At 46.1% G+C, this 17578-nt stretch overlaps 1 long non-coding RNA gene across 1 annotated transcript in view; it reads right to left on the bottom strand.

The window, feature by feature from the left end:
• LOC134928180 (uncharacterized) overlaps positions 1 to 17165 on the bottom strand; it is a 61449-nt gene extending 44284 nt beyond the window's left edge. Inside the window, exon 1 of the long non-coding RNA XR_010177846.1 lies at positions 16739 to 17165. This is a non-coding gene — a long non-coding RNA (uncharacterized LOC134928180). The remainder of the gene's footprint in view (positions 1 to 16738) is intronic.
• Positions 17166 to 17578: the final 413 nt, after the last annotated feature.

The following is a 17578-nucleotide window of genomic DNA, read 5'->3' as shown; positions in this document are numbered from 1 at the left end:
AAGTGAGTGCTGTGCAGGTCACTGCCGGCCTCTACTCTGCGCTGGGTTACACAGCTGCCTCCCCGCTCTGATGCTCCGTACAGTGGAGCTGAGGCGGCTTGCTGTGCTGGGGCGGGGTACGGCTGGGCAATGGTGCTGTACGGAGCTCTGATGCTCCGTACAGTGTTAAATCAGGACAGTGACTGTGCGCTCCCCAGGGCTGTGTGCGAGGCCCCTCTCGCACACACCTAGTTACGGCCCTGCATTAGTTTACGTGTATTAACAGCTAAGTTCAAGGCAACAGTCAGAGAATGGCTGCTGCCATTACAAGACAGTAACAGGGGGTTTTACAGTGTTTATTGATGGAATATATTAACTGATTATATATTTTGTGGCTGTCCAGGTATTCTTACAAAGAATAATGAGAAATATGTGCCATGTTTAGTTAAGTTGCTTGATGAACGTTGTTTTTACTGGTGTTTAATTTCTTTTTTTAGTACAAACTTTTTAGTTTCTGTAATTTTTTAAACCAGTTTTACAAATGCACATATTGTATATAGAGTAGTCATCCTACACTAGATTTAATAAGGTCATCAAGTTTGCAACAACTTTTGTGCCATATATTTGCATACAAGAACATACCTTTCTCTAAAGCTGCAAAAGCTACGTGAGTGTCCTTACATATGCATAATACTAGAGATGTGCGGCGGACATTTTTTGTGTTTTGGTTTTGGATCTGGATTCCCGCTCGTGTTTTGGATCTGGATTGATTTTGCCAATATCACCCTTTGCGGGTTTTGGTTTTGGATCTGGATTATTTTTTATAAAAACAGCTAAAATCGTATGAATTTGGGGGTAATTTTGATCCTATGGTATTATTTACCTCAATAACATTCATTCCCACTCATTTCCAGTCTATTCTGAACACCTCACAATATTGTTTTTAGGCCAAAAGGTTGCACTAAAGTCACTGTATGACTAAGCTAAGCGACAGAAGTGGACGGTACAAACACCTGGCCCATCTATGAGTGGCATTGCAGTTACAGACAGGATGGCAGTTTTAAAAACTAGGCCCCAAAGAGCACAAAATGCAAAGAAAAAAAGAGGTGCAACAAGGTAGCTGGATGACTAAGCAAAGCAACACAAGTGGGTGGCACAAACACCTGGCCAATCTAGGAGTGGCACTACAGTGGCAGACAGGATGGCAGTTTTAAAAACTAGGCCCCAAAAAGCACATAATGCAAATAAAAAAAAGAGGTGTACCAAGGTTGCTGGATGACTAAGCTAAGCAACACATGTGGGCGGCACAAACACCTGGCCCATCTAGGAGTTGCACTGCAGTGGCAGACAGGATGGTAGTTTTAAAAACTAGGCCCTAAAGAGCACATAATGCAAAGAAAAAAGAGGTGCAAGATGGAATTGTCCTTGGGCCCTCCCACCTACCCTTATGTTGTATAAACAGGACATGCACACTTTGACAAACCAATCATTTTAGCAACAGAGTCTGCCACACGACTGTGGCTGAAATAATTGGTTTGTTTGGGCACCACAAAAAGAGAAGCAATTAATTCCCCCACCAAAAAAGAAGCAATTAATCTCTCCTTGCACAAATTGGCTCTACAGAGGCAAGATGTCATCCTCATCCTCCGATTCTCCACCCCTTTCAGTGTGTACATCCTCCTCCTCACAAAGTATTAATTCGTCTCCACTGGAATCCACCATCACAGGTCCCTGTGTACTTTCTGGAGGCAATTGCTGGTAAATGTCTTCCTGGAGGAAATTATAATTCATTTTGATGAACATCATCTTCTCCACATTTTGTGGAAGTAACCTCCTACGCCAATCGCTGATAAGGTGACCGGCTGCACTAAACACTCTTTTGGAGTACACACTGGAGGGGGGGCAACTTACGTAAAATAAAGCCAGTTTGTGCAAGGGCCTCCAAATTGCTTCTTTTGTCCTGCCAGTATACATACGGACTGTCTGACATGCCTACTTGGATGCTGTTACCCATATAATCCTCCACCATTCTTTCAATGGTGACAGCATCATATGCAGTGACAGTAGATATGTCAGTAATTGTTGGCAGCACCTTCAGTCCAGACCAGATGTCAACACTTGCTTCTGACTGCCGTTCATCACCGCCAGTGGGTGGGCTCAGAAATTTTATCCTTTTCCTCGCAGCCACAGTTGCGGGAGAAAATGAAGGAGGAGCTGTTGATGGGTCACGTTCCGCTTGAGTTGATCATTTTCTCACCAGCAGGTCTTTGAACCTCTGCAGATGTTATGAACCACAAGCAGTGGTTCATTACTGTTTGCTTTCTGTTCATGAATTTTCTGTTATACAGATGTATCCACCGTTATCTTGAGTAGTTTTCTATGCCTAGTCACAACATGATTTATTAGCATAAACCCTTCAGCTATTGTTCTCAACTGCAATAAAATACAGAGAACAATACAGCAGGTGATTAAGTCATTAAAGCAGGGGATTAAGTCTGACTGGCCAGTCACAGTTAATCCTATTAACCGTCAAGATAAATGAGGATACATCTGTAGTTCTGTTTGCATGCCAGGATTTCTCTTGTACTTGTTTATAAGACTCTTGTTGGCTGCCGGTGGTGAGTCTGTGTAACTGCAGCCTGTTTTCTATGTGTTAAGCCTCACCGGTCAGATATTTGGTCATTGGGGGTAATTCCAAGTTGATCGCAGCAGGAATTTTTTTAGCGATTGGGCAAAACCATGTGCACTGAAGGGGAGGCAGATATAACATGTGCAGAGAGAGTTAGATTTGGGTGGGTTATTTTGTTTCTGTGCAGGGTAAATACTGGCTGCTTTATTTTTACACTGCAAATTAGATTGCAGATTGAACACACCCCACCCAAATCTAACTCTCTCTGCACATGTTCTATCTGCCTCCCCTGCAGTGCACATGGTTTTTCCCAATTGTTAAAAAAAAATCCTGCTGCGATCAACTTGGAATCACCCCAATTATGTGGTGAGTCTGTATACTGCAGTCTGGCTCTTGTCTGTGTAACCTCACCTACTAGTATTTTGGCCATTACCTTGTGCCTGGCTTCCAGCCATCCTGAATTGGGCATGCTTTCCTTCTTACCCAGCTAACCCTGCAGTCCAGTGCTGGCGATAGATAGTTTGTTATTATACCTGTATGTTCCAGTTCTTTGTTAGCTTCCTGCAAGCTTGTTCCTGATCCTTGTCAGCAGCTTCCAGTGGAGCCTGTCTTCCTGCATCCAGCTTGAGTATTCCAGTGTCCTGTGTCCAGTTTCCAGAGTACAGTCTGAGGGATCGTTTCCTACTGTCCTCCGAGTTTGTCTTCCAGTGGAGTGGTCGTGTCTGAAGCCTCTGGGTTCCGGTCATTTCTTGCGCACACCTTCCATGGTGTCGTGAGTAGTGGCTCTGCCGCACCTTACGGCTGAAGCCGTGCTCTCGTTATTTGTTTTTGGTTGAGTCATTTTGGCGGAGGCTTCCGCATGGTTGTCCTTGCTGAACTACGATCGATTCGTATTTGGCATTTGGGCAGCGTTATTTTGGTTATGGTTTTTCTTGGCGGCCACGCCACACATAAATTAGTTTATTATTTTCTGTGGTTTCCCCTTTCTCTGTTGTGTCTGTCTCAGTTAGTTTTTCCCATTGTTCTCTCTCTGTCTCGGTTAATGCCTTGTCACCAACTAAGACCGGGGGGCATCGCAGTTCGGGCAGACCTAATCCGCCTGTTCAAACGCGGCTGCCGTGGGCCCAAGAAACCATAGTCTCGCAGGCGTTAGTCGACCACTAGGGAAGAACAATGGAGTCAGGGTTTCCCGTTAGGTATTGCTGCATACCCCAGTTCTGTCACAGCTTTATGCATCTATACTTTGAACTCTTCTGCTGCCACCCTATCTCCTGGGTTCCAAGTGCAGAGAACATAGCAGTATCACCAGCCATACAAAAAAAAAGAAACAAAGCTAAATGGAGTAGTTTTTTCTTTTTGGATCAGTCCAGTGTTCGGTTCAGTCCAGTCCAGTGTTCGGTTTGTTCCAGTCCAATGTTCGGTTCAGTCCAGTCTAGAATCCAGTCCAGTCCAGAATCCAGTCCAGAATCCAGAATCCATTCGAGTCCAGAATCCAGTTTTGTCTTGTCCAGTCCAGAATCCAGTCCAGTCTTGTCTTGTCCAGTCCAGAATCCAATCCAGTCTTGTCTTGTCAAGTTCAGAATCCAGTCCAGTCTTGTCTTGTCCAGTTCAGAATCCAATCCAGTCTAGTCTTGTCTTGTCCAGTTCAGAATCCAGTCCAGTCTTGTCTTGTCCAGTTCAGAATCCAGTCCAGTCTTGTCTAGTCCAGTCTTGTCTGTCTAGCCTGAAATCCTCCTGTGACAACTATGCAAGCCCTGCAGGCATCTCTCTCAGCCCTGAACTCTGCTTTCAGTGCATTGAAACCTGAGCAGCTGGAAGTTTTGCAGCAATCCTTAAAGCAACTGCAAAACCTTCTGACCAAAATTTTTCTTATCCTGCCTGAATTTGTTGAGAGTTCATCTATCTCTAAAGAGACTCTTGCTCACAATATTGTGACAAGAGAATCCTCAGATTTGGTTGGAGAGAAAAGGTTTAAAAGTTTCCTGCAGCCCAGGCTCTCAGAGAAGGATCATCAGCGTCGCAGAAACTTGAATTTGTGCCTATATTGTGGGGGTTTAGGCCACTATCTGCAGACCTGTGAGTTCTGCAAGCCAAAATGTGGTGACAAGTCCTGCCCTCTGGCCAAGTTGAGTCAGGATTCAAGACCTACTCCTATTTCTACTGTGGCAGAGGTACTTGTCACGAAACCCACACTAAAGAGCACTCTGTCCTATAATTGGGGTCCTTGGTCTAGGGAGCCCCACTATAGATTCAGGAATCAAAGGAGAATGTTTATCTCATCTCTTGACTTTCCTGATGAATCAGAGTTGCAAACCCCAGTAGTGGAATCTCAGAGTCCTGAAGCGGTGCCCAATGCCCAGGGCCTAGGATGGGTGCCCGATGCTCAGGGCCTAGGATGGGTGCCTGATGCTCAGGGTCCTGGAGTGGTGCCTGATGCTCAGAGTCCTGGAGGGGTGCCTGATGCTCAGGGTCCTGGAGCAGTGCCCGATGCTCAGGGTACTGGAGCAGTGCCCGATGCTCAGGGTCCTGGAGTGGTGCCCGATGCTCAAGGTCCTGGAGCGGTGCCCGATGCTCAGGGTCCTGGAGTGGTGCCCGATGCTCAGGGTCCAAGAGGGGCATCGGATATAATGGTTCTGGTGTCAATCCCAGAAGGGGTCTCAGAAGCTGTTACCCCAGGTAGGGACTTGAAAGGCACAACCCCAGAAAGGGTATCTAAAGCCATAGCCTCAGAAGGGATCTTTGAAGCAATATCCCCAGGTGGGGTCTCGAGAGGCACAACCCCAGGAGGGGTTCTAGAGGTCACTTCCCCAGGAAAGGACTTAAGAGACATAGCTTTAGTGGAGGTTCTGAAAGTCATAGCTTCAGCAAAAGTCCCGGAGGCCATAACCCCGGGAGAAGTCTCAATCATTTTTGACCCAGAGAGGGTGTCCGATGGTCCCGTCCTAGAGAGGGTGTCTGATGGTCCCATCCCAGAGAGGGAGTCCGATGGTCCGGTCCCAGAGAGGGAGTCCGATGGTCCGGTCCCAGAGAGGTAGTCCGATGGTCCGGTCCCAGAGAGGGAGTCCGATGGTCCGGTCCCAGAGAGGGAGTCTGATGGTCCAGTCCCTGTGAGAGGGAGTCCGATGTTCCGGTCTCTGTGAGAGAGTCCAATGGTCCGGTCCCAGCGAGAGAGTCCGAGGTGCTGATCCCTGAGGGGGTCCCGAAGGCCACTGCCCCAGAGGGGGTCCCGGTGGTCACTGCCCCAGAGGGGGTCCCAAAGGCCACAGCCTCGAGTAAGGTCGGTAGTGACCTGGTCCCAGCAATGCAGTCAGATGGAAATGAAGCGGATCCTGACTCTTTTGATATCTCAACATTTATAGTCTTTGATGGGGACTTAGTACAATTTCTTGCGCTCACCAAACACTACTTCACCATTATGCTGTCTAGACCCTTTTTGGGCATCACTTCAGAGAACTTTGCACTCTATCTGATATATTCCTTTAGAGGGGAGCCTTTGAATGGGCGTCCAACTTAATTAAAACTGAAGATCCCATTCTTCAGGATGCCCGGGCATTCAGTGATGCAGTTATTAAGAAATATGGTTCCAAAGAAATTGGTTCAGGTTCCCCTAAGTCACCCGTCTTATCTGCTGAGAGTCCACCGAACACTATAAATTTGGCACAAAAATCTCAGCATATTGTTTTGACTGCGGAATGTGCTTTTCCATCTTCTTCTAGCAGTACTTCTTCTGAATTTTCAGCCCCCAAGGTTAAAAAACCAATCTCGGGATTGAACCCAGCTTTGCTGGAAGGTACCATCAGTTCAGACAATGTTTGGGGAATTACCTTGGTCAGACCTCAAGAACCATGCAAAAAAAAAAGAAGAAAAATAAATAATTGCTGACTCTTGCCTTGTTGTTAAAATAATAAAATAAATTATTGTCTTGTGTCCATTGGCCACCGTTACAAGCTGTTGCCACAGCTTGTTTCTGTTTTCTTGCCATTGTCTGTTTATACCAGTGTGTCAGGTTTTTTTATGTATCCCTTGTTTTGGAAAACCTGAATTTTGGGGGTCCTTTGACCCCTTCTCAAGGGGGGTGGGGTACTGTTATGAGCCACGGCAGTGGCTCATTCCTGTTTTGCATTTCGGTTATGTATTTTATGTTATACTTCTGTTTCCTTTCCCCTTGGCTTTTATGGGGTGTTCGGAGTCCACCCTTAAGGAGGAGGTACTGTTATGAACCACAAGCATTGGTGCATTCCTATTTGCTTTCTGTTCATGAATTTTATGTTATACTGTAGTTCTGTTTGCATGCCAGAATTTCTCTTGTACTTGTTTAGAAGACTCTTGTTGGCCGCCGGTGGTGAGTCTGTGTAACTGCAGCCTGTTTTCTATGTGTTAAGCCTCACCTGTCAGATATTTGGTTATTATGTGGTGAGTCTGTATACTGCAGTCTGGCTCTTGTCTGTGTAACCTCACCTGCTAGTATTTTGGCCATTACCTTGTGCCTGCTTTCCAGCCATCCTGATTGGGGCGTGCTTTCCCTATTACCCAGCTACCCCTGCAATCCAATGCCGTGATAGAAGTTTGTTATTATACCTGTATGCTCCAGTTCTTGGTTAGCTTCCTGCAAGCCTACGATGGATTCGTATTTGGCATTTGGGCAGCGTTACTTTGGTTATGGTTTTTCTTGGTGGCCGCGCCGCACATAAATTACTGTAGTTTTTATATTATTTATAAATTTGTTTATATTATTTATAAAAAATTATTTATTTGTTTATATTATTTATTTATATTATTTGTAGTATTTATATTATTGTAGTTATTTTCTGTGGTTTCCCCTTTCTCTGTCGTGTCTGTCTTAGTTAGTTTATCCCCTTGTTTTCTCTCTGTCTTGGTTAACGCCTTGTCACCAACTAAGACCGAGGGGTATCGTCGTTTGGGCAGACCTAATCCACCCGTTTAAACGCAGCTGCCATGGGCCCAAGAAACCATAGTTTTGCAGGCATTAGTCGACCACTAGGGAAAAACAACTGAGTCAGGGTTTCCCTTTAGGTATTGCTGCGTACCCCAGTTGTGTCGCAGCTTCACGCATCTGTACTTGGAACTCTTCTGCTGCCACCTTATCTCCTGGGTTCCAAGTACAGAGAACGTAACAGCAGACTTGTGTCTGCCAGAAAGAGATACAATGTAGGATCGAGCACGGTGGCCAAAATGTAGTGCTCTGATTTCAACAGACTGACCACCCTTGAATCATGGCAAAGCGAATGAAGGGCTCCATCCACAAGTCCCACATACTTAGCAGAATCACTCTGTCTTAGCTCCTCCATCAATTTCTCCAGCTGCTTCTGCAGAAGCCTGATGAGGGGAATGACCTGACTCATGCTGGCAGTGTCTGAACTGACTTCATGTGAGGCAAGTTCAAAGGGTTGGAGAACCTTGCACAACACAGAAATCATTCTCCACTGCACTTGAGTCAAGTGCATTCCCCCTCCTTTACCTATATCGTAGGTGGATGTATAGGCTTGAATGGCCTTTTGCTGCTCCTCCATCCTCTGAAGCATATAGAGTGTTGAATTCCACCTCATTACCACCTCTTGCTACAGGTGATGGCAGGGCAGGTTCAGGAGTGTTTGCTGGTGCTCCAGTCTTCGGCACGCAGTCACTGAATGTCGAAAGTGGCCCGCAATTTTTCAGGCCACCGACAGCATCTTCTGTACACTCCTGTCATTTTTCAAAAAATTCTGCACCACCAAATTAATTGTGTGTGCAAAACATGGGACGTGCTGGAATTTGCCCAGATATAATGCACGCACAAAATTGGTGGCGTTCTCCGATATCACAAATCCCAGGAGAGTCTAAGTGGGGTAAGCCATTGTGCGATGATGTCCCTGAGTTTCCATAAGAGGTTGTCAGCGGTGTGCCTCTTACAGAAACCAGTGATACACAGCGTAGCCTGCCTAGGAACAAGTTGGCGTTTGTGAGATGCTGCTACTGGTGCCGCTGCTGTTGTTGCTGCGGGAGGCAATACATCTACTCAGTGGGCTGTCAGAGTCATGTAGTCCTTAGTTTGCCCTGCTCCACTTGTCCACATGTTTGTGGTTAAGTGGACACTGGGTACAACCACATTTTTCAGGACACTGAGGACACTTTTCTTAATGTCCCTTTACAGTCCGGGAATCGCTTGCCTAGTGAACGAGATTCTAGACGGGATTTGGTACCGGGGACACAGTACGTCCATCAACTGTCTAAATCCCACTGCACTAATGGCGGATATCGGAAGTACGTCTTTCACCAGCATAGTTGTTATGGCCTCAGTAATCCGCTTTGCAACAGGGTGACTGCTGTCATAATTCATCTTCCTCGCAAAAGACTGTTGGACAGTCAATTGCTTAGTTGAAGTAGTACAAGTGGTCTTCCGACTTCCCCTCTGGGATGACGATTGACACCCAGCAGCAACAGCAGCAGCAGCAGCAGTAGGCGTACCACTCAAGGATCCTCTGGAGGAATCCTGGTTAGGAGAGGACTCATCAGTCATGCCAGTGACATGGCCTGCATGATTATTTACCTTCCTGACTGAGGAGGAAATTGTCGTTGAGGGCGTTGGTGGTGTGGCTTGCAGGAGCTTGGGTACAACAGGAAGAAGGGATTTAGGTGTCAGTGGACTGCTTATGTTCTTACCCAAAGTTTCTGAACCTGACAATGACTTCTGATGAATGCGCTGGGTGACGTATAAGGTAGGATGTTCCTAGGTGGTTAACGTCCTTACCCCTACTTATTACTGATTGACAAAGGCAACACACGGCTTGATACATGTCCAGATTTGTGGAGAAATAATTCCACACCAAAGAGGTATCTTTTTTGGTATTTTGCCCAGGCATGACCATGGGCTTTCTCAACCCACGGACAACAACTGTCTCCACTGGTGCCTTATTCAAACAAACCACATCACCATCAGAATCCTCCAGCTACACCCACATAATCCTCATCCTGGTGTATGTCTACAGTGACATCCTCAATCTCAATATTAGCAACTGAACTGGCAGTGCTCTTCCCAGCACTTGCAGGAGGGGTGCAAATGGTGGTAGGAGCCTCCTCTGTCCATACAGTCTTGGGAAGGTCAGGCCTAGACATCACAACCGTGGACGCACTTAGACTTTCCTTGAGGATTTGTGATATCTCTGAACGCACAGTTGTTTTTTCCTGTGCTTTAACAAGCTTAATTTTTTAAGATTTTCTAGAGGGAGAAGGGCTTCCATCCTCATGAGAAGCTGAGCCACCAGCCAAGAACATAGGCCAAGACCTTAGCCTTTCCTTGCCACTTTGTGTCGTGAATGGCATATTGCCAATTTTATGTTTCTCGTCAGATAATTATTATTTTTCTGATTATTCATTTTTGCTTCTTGGATTTGATTTTACATGCCCTCTATAACATTGAGCACCTGCCTTAGCAGATGTCATTGATGGAATTGCATCGTCAATGTCATGACTGGTGGCAGCAGCAGCTTCAACACTAGTACTAGGAACTGTAAGTGGTTCCCGATCTTACACTATTTTTTCTTCAAAATTGTTCTCCATTTCACAGGACAGCACCCCTTTACTATTACAGCACACAGAACAGTACCCCTTTATTTTCACAGCACCCCTGTATTCTTACAGCATATGGGACCAGTGTGCTTTTATTTGAACAACAGAAGCACCTCTGAATTTTTACAGCACACAGAGCCAGTGTAATATTATTTTAACAGCAGCACCCATATATTTTACAGCATACAGAACTATTGTGCTTTTATTTGAACAACTGCACCCCTGAATTTTTACAACATACATAGCAATTGTAATATTATTTTACAGCAGCACCCCTATATTTTAACAGCATGCAGGACCAGTGTGCTTTTATTTGAACAACAGAAGCACCCCTGAATTTTTACAGCATACAGGGCCAGGGTAATATTATTTTAACAGCAGCACCCCTATATTTTTACAGCATACAGAACCATTTTTCTTTTATTTGAACAACTGAAGCACCCCTGAATTTTTACTGCATACAAGACTGGCCAGCACCCCTGTATTTTCACAGCATACAGGACCAGTGTGCCCTAAACATTTTCAGTATACAGAAGGACAGTGCCCCTGCCCCCTGTACAACACAGTGACAGCTAGGACAGCAACACCCATGTACAGCTGCAGCACCCCTAACAGCACATGAAACACCAGTGACAGCCAGGACAGCTCCCTAACAGCACAGGTACACCACAGTGACTTGAGCAGCACCCCTACAGAGCACAAACTGACCCCACCTGACGCCACCACCTACAGAGAGACAGCGGTCTGTCTCCCTCACTCTCCAAGTCCAGAGTGAAAATAGCAGCGACGCGCGGCTGTTTATATGGAATCCAAAACCCACGAGAATCCAACAGCGGGATGATGACATTTTGCCTTGTTCTGGTTTCCGAGTCTGGTGGGAAGTCCCGAGCCGGTCTCAGATCCAGGCTTGGAACAGGATGTTTGGGGGAGTTTGGTTCTCTGAGAACGGAACCCCCTCATCTCTACATAATACTCATATATCGGGGATAGCCGGCACTATTGAGGATTGTTTTTCCTACTTAGAGGCAGGAGAAACAAAATCTGCGATAAATGCAGGGTTTTTTTGCGGCTGCAATCGCAAAAACACATGGATCCGGGATCTTATCCGTATCCGGTGTTTTCGCACAATAGTAGGTAAATTTTACATAGTAAAAAATGGGCATTAATTGAATTACGCGATAAAAACATTGGGCAAATAAATTGCACTTAGGTCCACTTTTGTCACAGTAATATTTACAGTGATCAATTGAATCCCCCACATGATATGAAATAATAATACTAATAATAATAATGAAAATAAAAATATCAATATTAGATTTTTGGTCAAACAAAACTTCTCAAATTAACTGAAAGGATTCTATAGTTCTTGCGAGGGAAAATGATGTATCATGCAATAAATGTTTTTCTGTACAATTATAATTGTAAGTACTTGGGGAACAAATTCATATAGCAGCTGGTCTTGTTTTTCTTGCAGCTAATTATGCTCATTATGATACTTATCAATATGTATCATCCTTTTGAGAATTTAGACATTTAGTCATGCTAGCAGTAATTATTGCACATGCATGTGGTAAGAAATAAAAATATATATGGATTTAAAATGGCAATATGAATAATGTTTAATAAGCCTAGTATGCTATTTATTTCTATTACCTTTTTTAAAACTGCTGCCAATGATAGGGGCTTAGACAACCCACTCCTTATCAAATCTACCAAGTGATTTACCACTGCATGTGGTTCATTTCTTTTATGGGATAATGTACCCAGAGGCGAATTTAGGGGTCATGCTGCCCAGTACCAGATTAAGGTCCACATGGGCCTGGAGCTGAAATTTATGAAGGGCCTATTGTGTGCCTCGTTAGGAGGTGTGACAAGTGATGTGGAGATGTGACCGGTGTGGGTGTGGTTTACTTAGTGGGTGTGGCCTGTGCTGTGTGTGTCGATATTCCCATGGAGCTCATAGCTAGTGCCTACTTTCAACTACTAAGTGAAGCTATAACAACAAAAAGTTTGTGACCATATAAACAGAACCATCAATGACCGCCATATGATACAGATAGCATCAGAGTGACCACCATATAATACAGAGAACATTGCAGCGACCGCCACATGATACAGAAAGCATTGCAGTGCAGCCACATGATGCAGAGAGCATTGGAGTGAACACCATATAATACAGAGAGCATCGCAATGACTGCCACATAAAAAAGATAGTTACAGTGTCCAAATTAGAGAGCATCACAGTGACTAACATATAATACACAAAGTATCCAAATGACATCAACACACTAAAGAACATTGCAATAAATGCCACACAGAGAGCTCCAACCACCACCATAAAATACAAAGGACACCACACCCAGGGGGTGTGACACAGGGCAATGTGGGGTAAAACTGAGAGGAGATGACTCTGAGGAGACATGAGTGTGAGGGTAGGAACGGAGGTCTGAAGCATAGGTAGTCTAGGAGATTGCTAGACTGGGTGTTGTTATGGGTGTGAACAGGTCTCTGGATTAAAGGACACTGTGTAGAGGTGAGGGTCTCTGGATGAAAGGATAGAGTGTAGTAATGATGGTACCTGGATGCACGGACAGGGTGAAAGGGTAATGGTTCCTGTATGCAGGGACCGGGTGTAGGGGTGAGGGTACCTGGATGCAAGAACAGGGTATGGGTACTGGGATGCAGGGACAGGGTGTAGAGGTGAGGTTATCGGGATGCAGAGAGAGGGTGTAAGGGTGAGGGTATCGGGATACAGGGACAAGGTGTAGGAGTTATGGTATCTGGATGCATGAACAGTGTGTAGGGGTGACGGTACCTAGATGCAGGGACAGGGTGTAGAGGTGACAGTACCTGGATGTAGGGAAAGGGTGTAGGTGTGAGGCTATCAGGACATAGGGACAGGGTGCAGGGGTGATGGTACCGGAATGCAGGGACTTGATGCAGGGGTGACGGTAGCTGGAAGCAGGGACAGGGTATAGGGGTGAAATAAATGGAGGGACAATACAAAGCTCCTATAGATCACCCTGATAAGTGCCATAGGCTGCATGTGCCCAGCTGCGTGTAGTGGTTTAAATCAGAACATCATGTTAGAGGATCCCTGGACAAATGACTAGGGGGGCTGAAGCACCTCCAATAATTGGGCTCTTACCCACTCTCCCAGCAGCAGGTGGTCTTTGCAAGAGCTCGGGAATTCCTTTCCTGGGAAGATATCTCAATTCTCAGGAGGCATATTGGGTTGCCCAGGGCTGCTCCAGGGTCATCCACAGAGGTCAGTGTCAGACTGGGGCATCAAGGGCCCACAGAGGAATGCAATGGCAGGGGCCCACTGTAGGGACATAACCAGCCTTAGGTAAGTGTGGCCATCAATTGGAGGGGTGTGGTCAATCCACATTATAATTGAAATAATCTGTGCCCCTTTTATTAGATTAGCATTAATCCATGCCCCCTTTTACTAAAATATCATTAATCTGTTCCCCTTTAAAAAAAATATCAATAATCGGTGCCCCTTTTAATAGATACACGAGGAATTATGTAATGTAGTCCGAGTTCGCTGGACGTGCAAGTTGCCGGCTGAACTCTGACGTTTTTCTGAAGGGGCAATCACTTACAAGGCATGGCTTTGCCTTGTAAATGAATGCCCCTTTAAAAATAGTTCAAGTTCGGCCGGCAACTCGCACGTCCAGCGAACTCGGATGGCATTACATCCCTCCCATAGTTTACACAAAAAGGGAAGAATACAATTGCAGGTGAAATTCTCATCCCCGCAAATTAGTACTATGCCAGCTCCGACTTGTACAATTTTGTAAGCAGCTTTATGGGTCTGCGTACTAAATTGTTCAAATTCGCGTCACACCCAGCATTTTGGTTTTATGTGCCTAAACCTGGCCTGTGTGGGCGAGATCAGTGTGATAAAAAAATAAAACAATTTAATTGCGCCCTGCAATCTCCCATCACTTTAGACGGGAGAACGGGTGTGCAAAACACTTGAAACTCCTCCATAGTGTACATATACAGTATACATACGTGCATATACACAGTATGGGATGCGGTCATGTGACCAGTGCTCAGGATCCCAGCAGCCAGTCACACAGCCCCAACCCCACAGTATACATGTACAGTATATATACAGCAGGGATAGGCAATGTCCAGCACGCCAGTTGTTGTGGAATTAAATATCTCAGCATAGCCTTCCACAGTTATAGTTTGCCCTAACAGCAAATCTATAACAATGCATGCTGGGATTATAAACTGCAGCTGGAGTGCTGAACATTGCCTAACCGATATACAATGTATATATATATATATATAATATATGTATATATATATATATATATATATACCTATATATTATGCATATGTATACATAGTAGTATATGGGGATACGTTCAGCATGCCAGTGGTCGGGATGCCGCCAGTAAAAATCCTGGTGCCAGAATCGTGACAAGTGGCCGGAACTCTGACATGACTTGAAATGCTGACACCGGAATCCCGATCGTAAGTATGCTGGGGACTCTTAGGGTTAGGTCATGGGTGGAGGGGTTGGGTTTAGGAGCCACTAGGGAGGGTTAGGTTCAGGCTGCGGGAAGGGGGGTTACGTTTACGCACCACTGGGGAGGGTTAGGGTTAGGCTGCGGGGAGGGAGGGTTAGGGGGGTTGGTGGGGAAGGTAAGTATAGTTACCGAACCCCTGTCAGCATCTTCTCCATCGGGATACCGCTGTCAGTCTTATGACTGCCGGCATCCCAAACGCCGGTAAAATGTATCACACCCAGCATATGTATGCAGTGTACATAGACATACCTACAAGTATACATAGAATGCATGTTTACATTTACATAGCATAAATACCAATACAAAAAATACATATACATAGTACAGCATACATACACACATATAGTATACACACCTATAAATAGACTATATATACTGTACATAGGGGGTCATTCCGAGTTGTTCGCTCGTTGCTGATTTTCGCTATACTGCGATTAGTCACTTACTGCGCATGCGCAAGGTACGCAGAGCGCATGCGCTTAGTTATTTTACTAAAAACTTCGCTGTTTTGCTGTGGCTTCTGCGGCGCTTTTCAGTCGCACTGGTGTTCGGTAAATGATTGACAGGAAAGGGGCGTTTCCGGGTGGTAACTCAGCATTTTCCCGGCGTTGGCTAAAAAACGCAGGCGTGTCAGGGAAAAACGCGGGAGTGTCTGGAGAAACGGGGGAGTGGCTGGGCGAACGCAGGGCGGGTTTGTGACGTCAAACCAGGAACGAAACGGGCTGAGCTGATCGCAGTGTAGGAGTCAAGGTGTGTGCGCGGTCGGCATCGGCAGAAAAAATAGACTGTGCAGGCAAGTCAATCTTGACTATCTCTATAGAAGAGATAGTCAAGATTGACACTTAGCCAAAATCGCACAGTACCAGGATCACAAGCACACTCATTATGTGCTTGCGATACTGGCTAAGTGCCGACCCAGCCCCCCGTCGCACAGTGAGAATCGGTTAAGTCCGAATCTCACCGTGTGTACACACCCTAAGTCTCGAGCTACTCAGAAACTGCTAAGAATTTTCTATTCGCAATTCTGCTAATCTTTCTATTCTGCTATGCTAAGATTCACTCCCAGAGGGCGGCGGCCTAGCGTGTGCAATGCTGCTAAAATCAGCTAGCGAGCGAACAACTCGGAATGACCCCCATAGTGTGCACGCAGATATAGTGTACATATATATAGTATGTATATATGTGTGTATATATATATATATATATATATGTGGCACTTGATATGCTGGCTGTTGGGATCCCGACACTCAGTATACCGGCGCCGGAATCCCGATACCTATTCTCCTACTTAGGTTGTCCACGACACTCCTGAAGGGAGAATAAATCCACCGTGCCCACAGCGTGGCAAGCACAGCGAGCCCGCAAGGGGCTCTTTTGCGCTCGCCCCGCTGCCAGTATACCGTCGGTTGGGATCCCGGCGCCAGTATGCTGGGCGCCGGGATCACGAGCGCCGGCATACCATAGTACATATATATATATATATATAATCCCAGGGTCGGTATGCTGACCACCGGGATCCTGGCAGCCTGCAACGCATCCCCAACCCTATATATCATATGTTAAATATATTTATGCATGAAAGTGTGTCGGCACTCAATTCCACAGCTCTCCAATGTTTTCCATGTTTCCACAGCTCTCCCACGTGTTGCTCAATGAATAAAAACATATAAACCGGCTGACTTGTTTATATATACATTTACACATACCGTATAACTTACATATAAATAGCATACACGTACAATGAATACACATACAATACATATATACATAGCATATATATATATATATATATATATATATATATATATATACACAAATACATACAGTAGAAAAGGCAGTTGGGAGGGAAAGGGTTACAGTAGAGGCTGCTACATCCAGGGGATAAGGATATAAGGAAAATGTAGGCTTTGGGGAGAAAAGGGGGGGAGGGGCCAGGCTTATTACAGTGATTACTCTGTGCAGTGCCATACACACATACAGTACATAGTGTGTGACACACTGACACTACACTTACCATTTGTTCTGTGTAGTGTTGAACTGTTCAGCCTGCAATTTCATCACCATGAAGCCTCCTGTTTGGGAATGGTGTGGGGGTGTCTGTGCTCCGATTGGCTGACTGACTGTGAGTGATGTGTCACTCTGCCAATCGGAGCACAGCAGACACTGCTGGGGAGCTCCTGCCCTGAGCAGGAATCTCCTCAGCGTTGCAACAGCAGGCAATCCACCATGTACACTGCACAGCAGCTGAAGTAGTGAAGTGACTGCTCACTGCTGTATAAAGCTTCTCCCTGCCCGGTCACCAGCTGACCCTGCATTAGCCACACACCCCAATGATAGTGGGAGGGGTTACTGAGCAGGGGAGTACACGGGGATTTACCACCCATCTGCACAGTCCGAGTCTGAGGTAAGCAGTAACTTCAGACTGCCGAAGGGGCGGGGATTCAGACGGGTCTGGGGGCGGACTTTCAGGTAGATTTGTTTCGGGAATCGGGGGAGACCCGGCAGAGTTACAGATAGGCCTTCGGGTTGGGGTCCTGTGGGCCTATTTTCAATGGGGGGGGCCTGGAGCTGCAGCTCCATCCGCCCCATTGTTAATCCGGCCCTGATGCTGCCCTAGGCACAATATTATTGGCCACTATCCCCCAATAATATAGCTGTAGAGATGTGCCCTGTGGGCACATCAGAGGTGCTGTCCCTGGCTGTGGACAGCGCTGGGGCAGCTTGTCTGTCCCCAGCGCTGGGTGTGCGGCGGCGGGTGTCTGGTGCAGGGATCGGATGTTTCCCTGCACCAGGCTGTCGGCGGCGGGTAGCGGCGCGGCGGCGGCGCTTTAAACTTGGCGCCGTTCTGGCCGCC

The sequence above is a fragment of the Pseudophryne corroboree genome, chromosome 5 (genome assembly GCF_028390025.1).
Source record: "Pseudophryne corroboree isolate aPseCor3 chromosome 5, aPseCor3.hap2, whole genome shotgun sequence".
Taxonomy (NCBI): domain Eukaryota; kingdom Metazoa; phylum Chordata; class Amphibia; order Anura; family Myobatrachidae; genus Pseudophryne; species Pseudophryne corroboree.
Note: the sequence above shows the minus strand (reverse complement) of the source record. Positions and strands in the feature narration are given on the sequence as shown.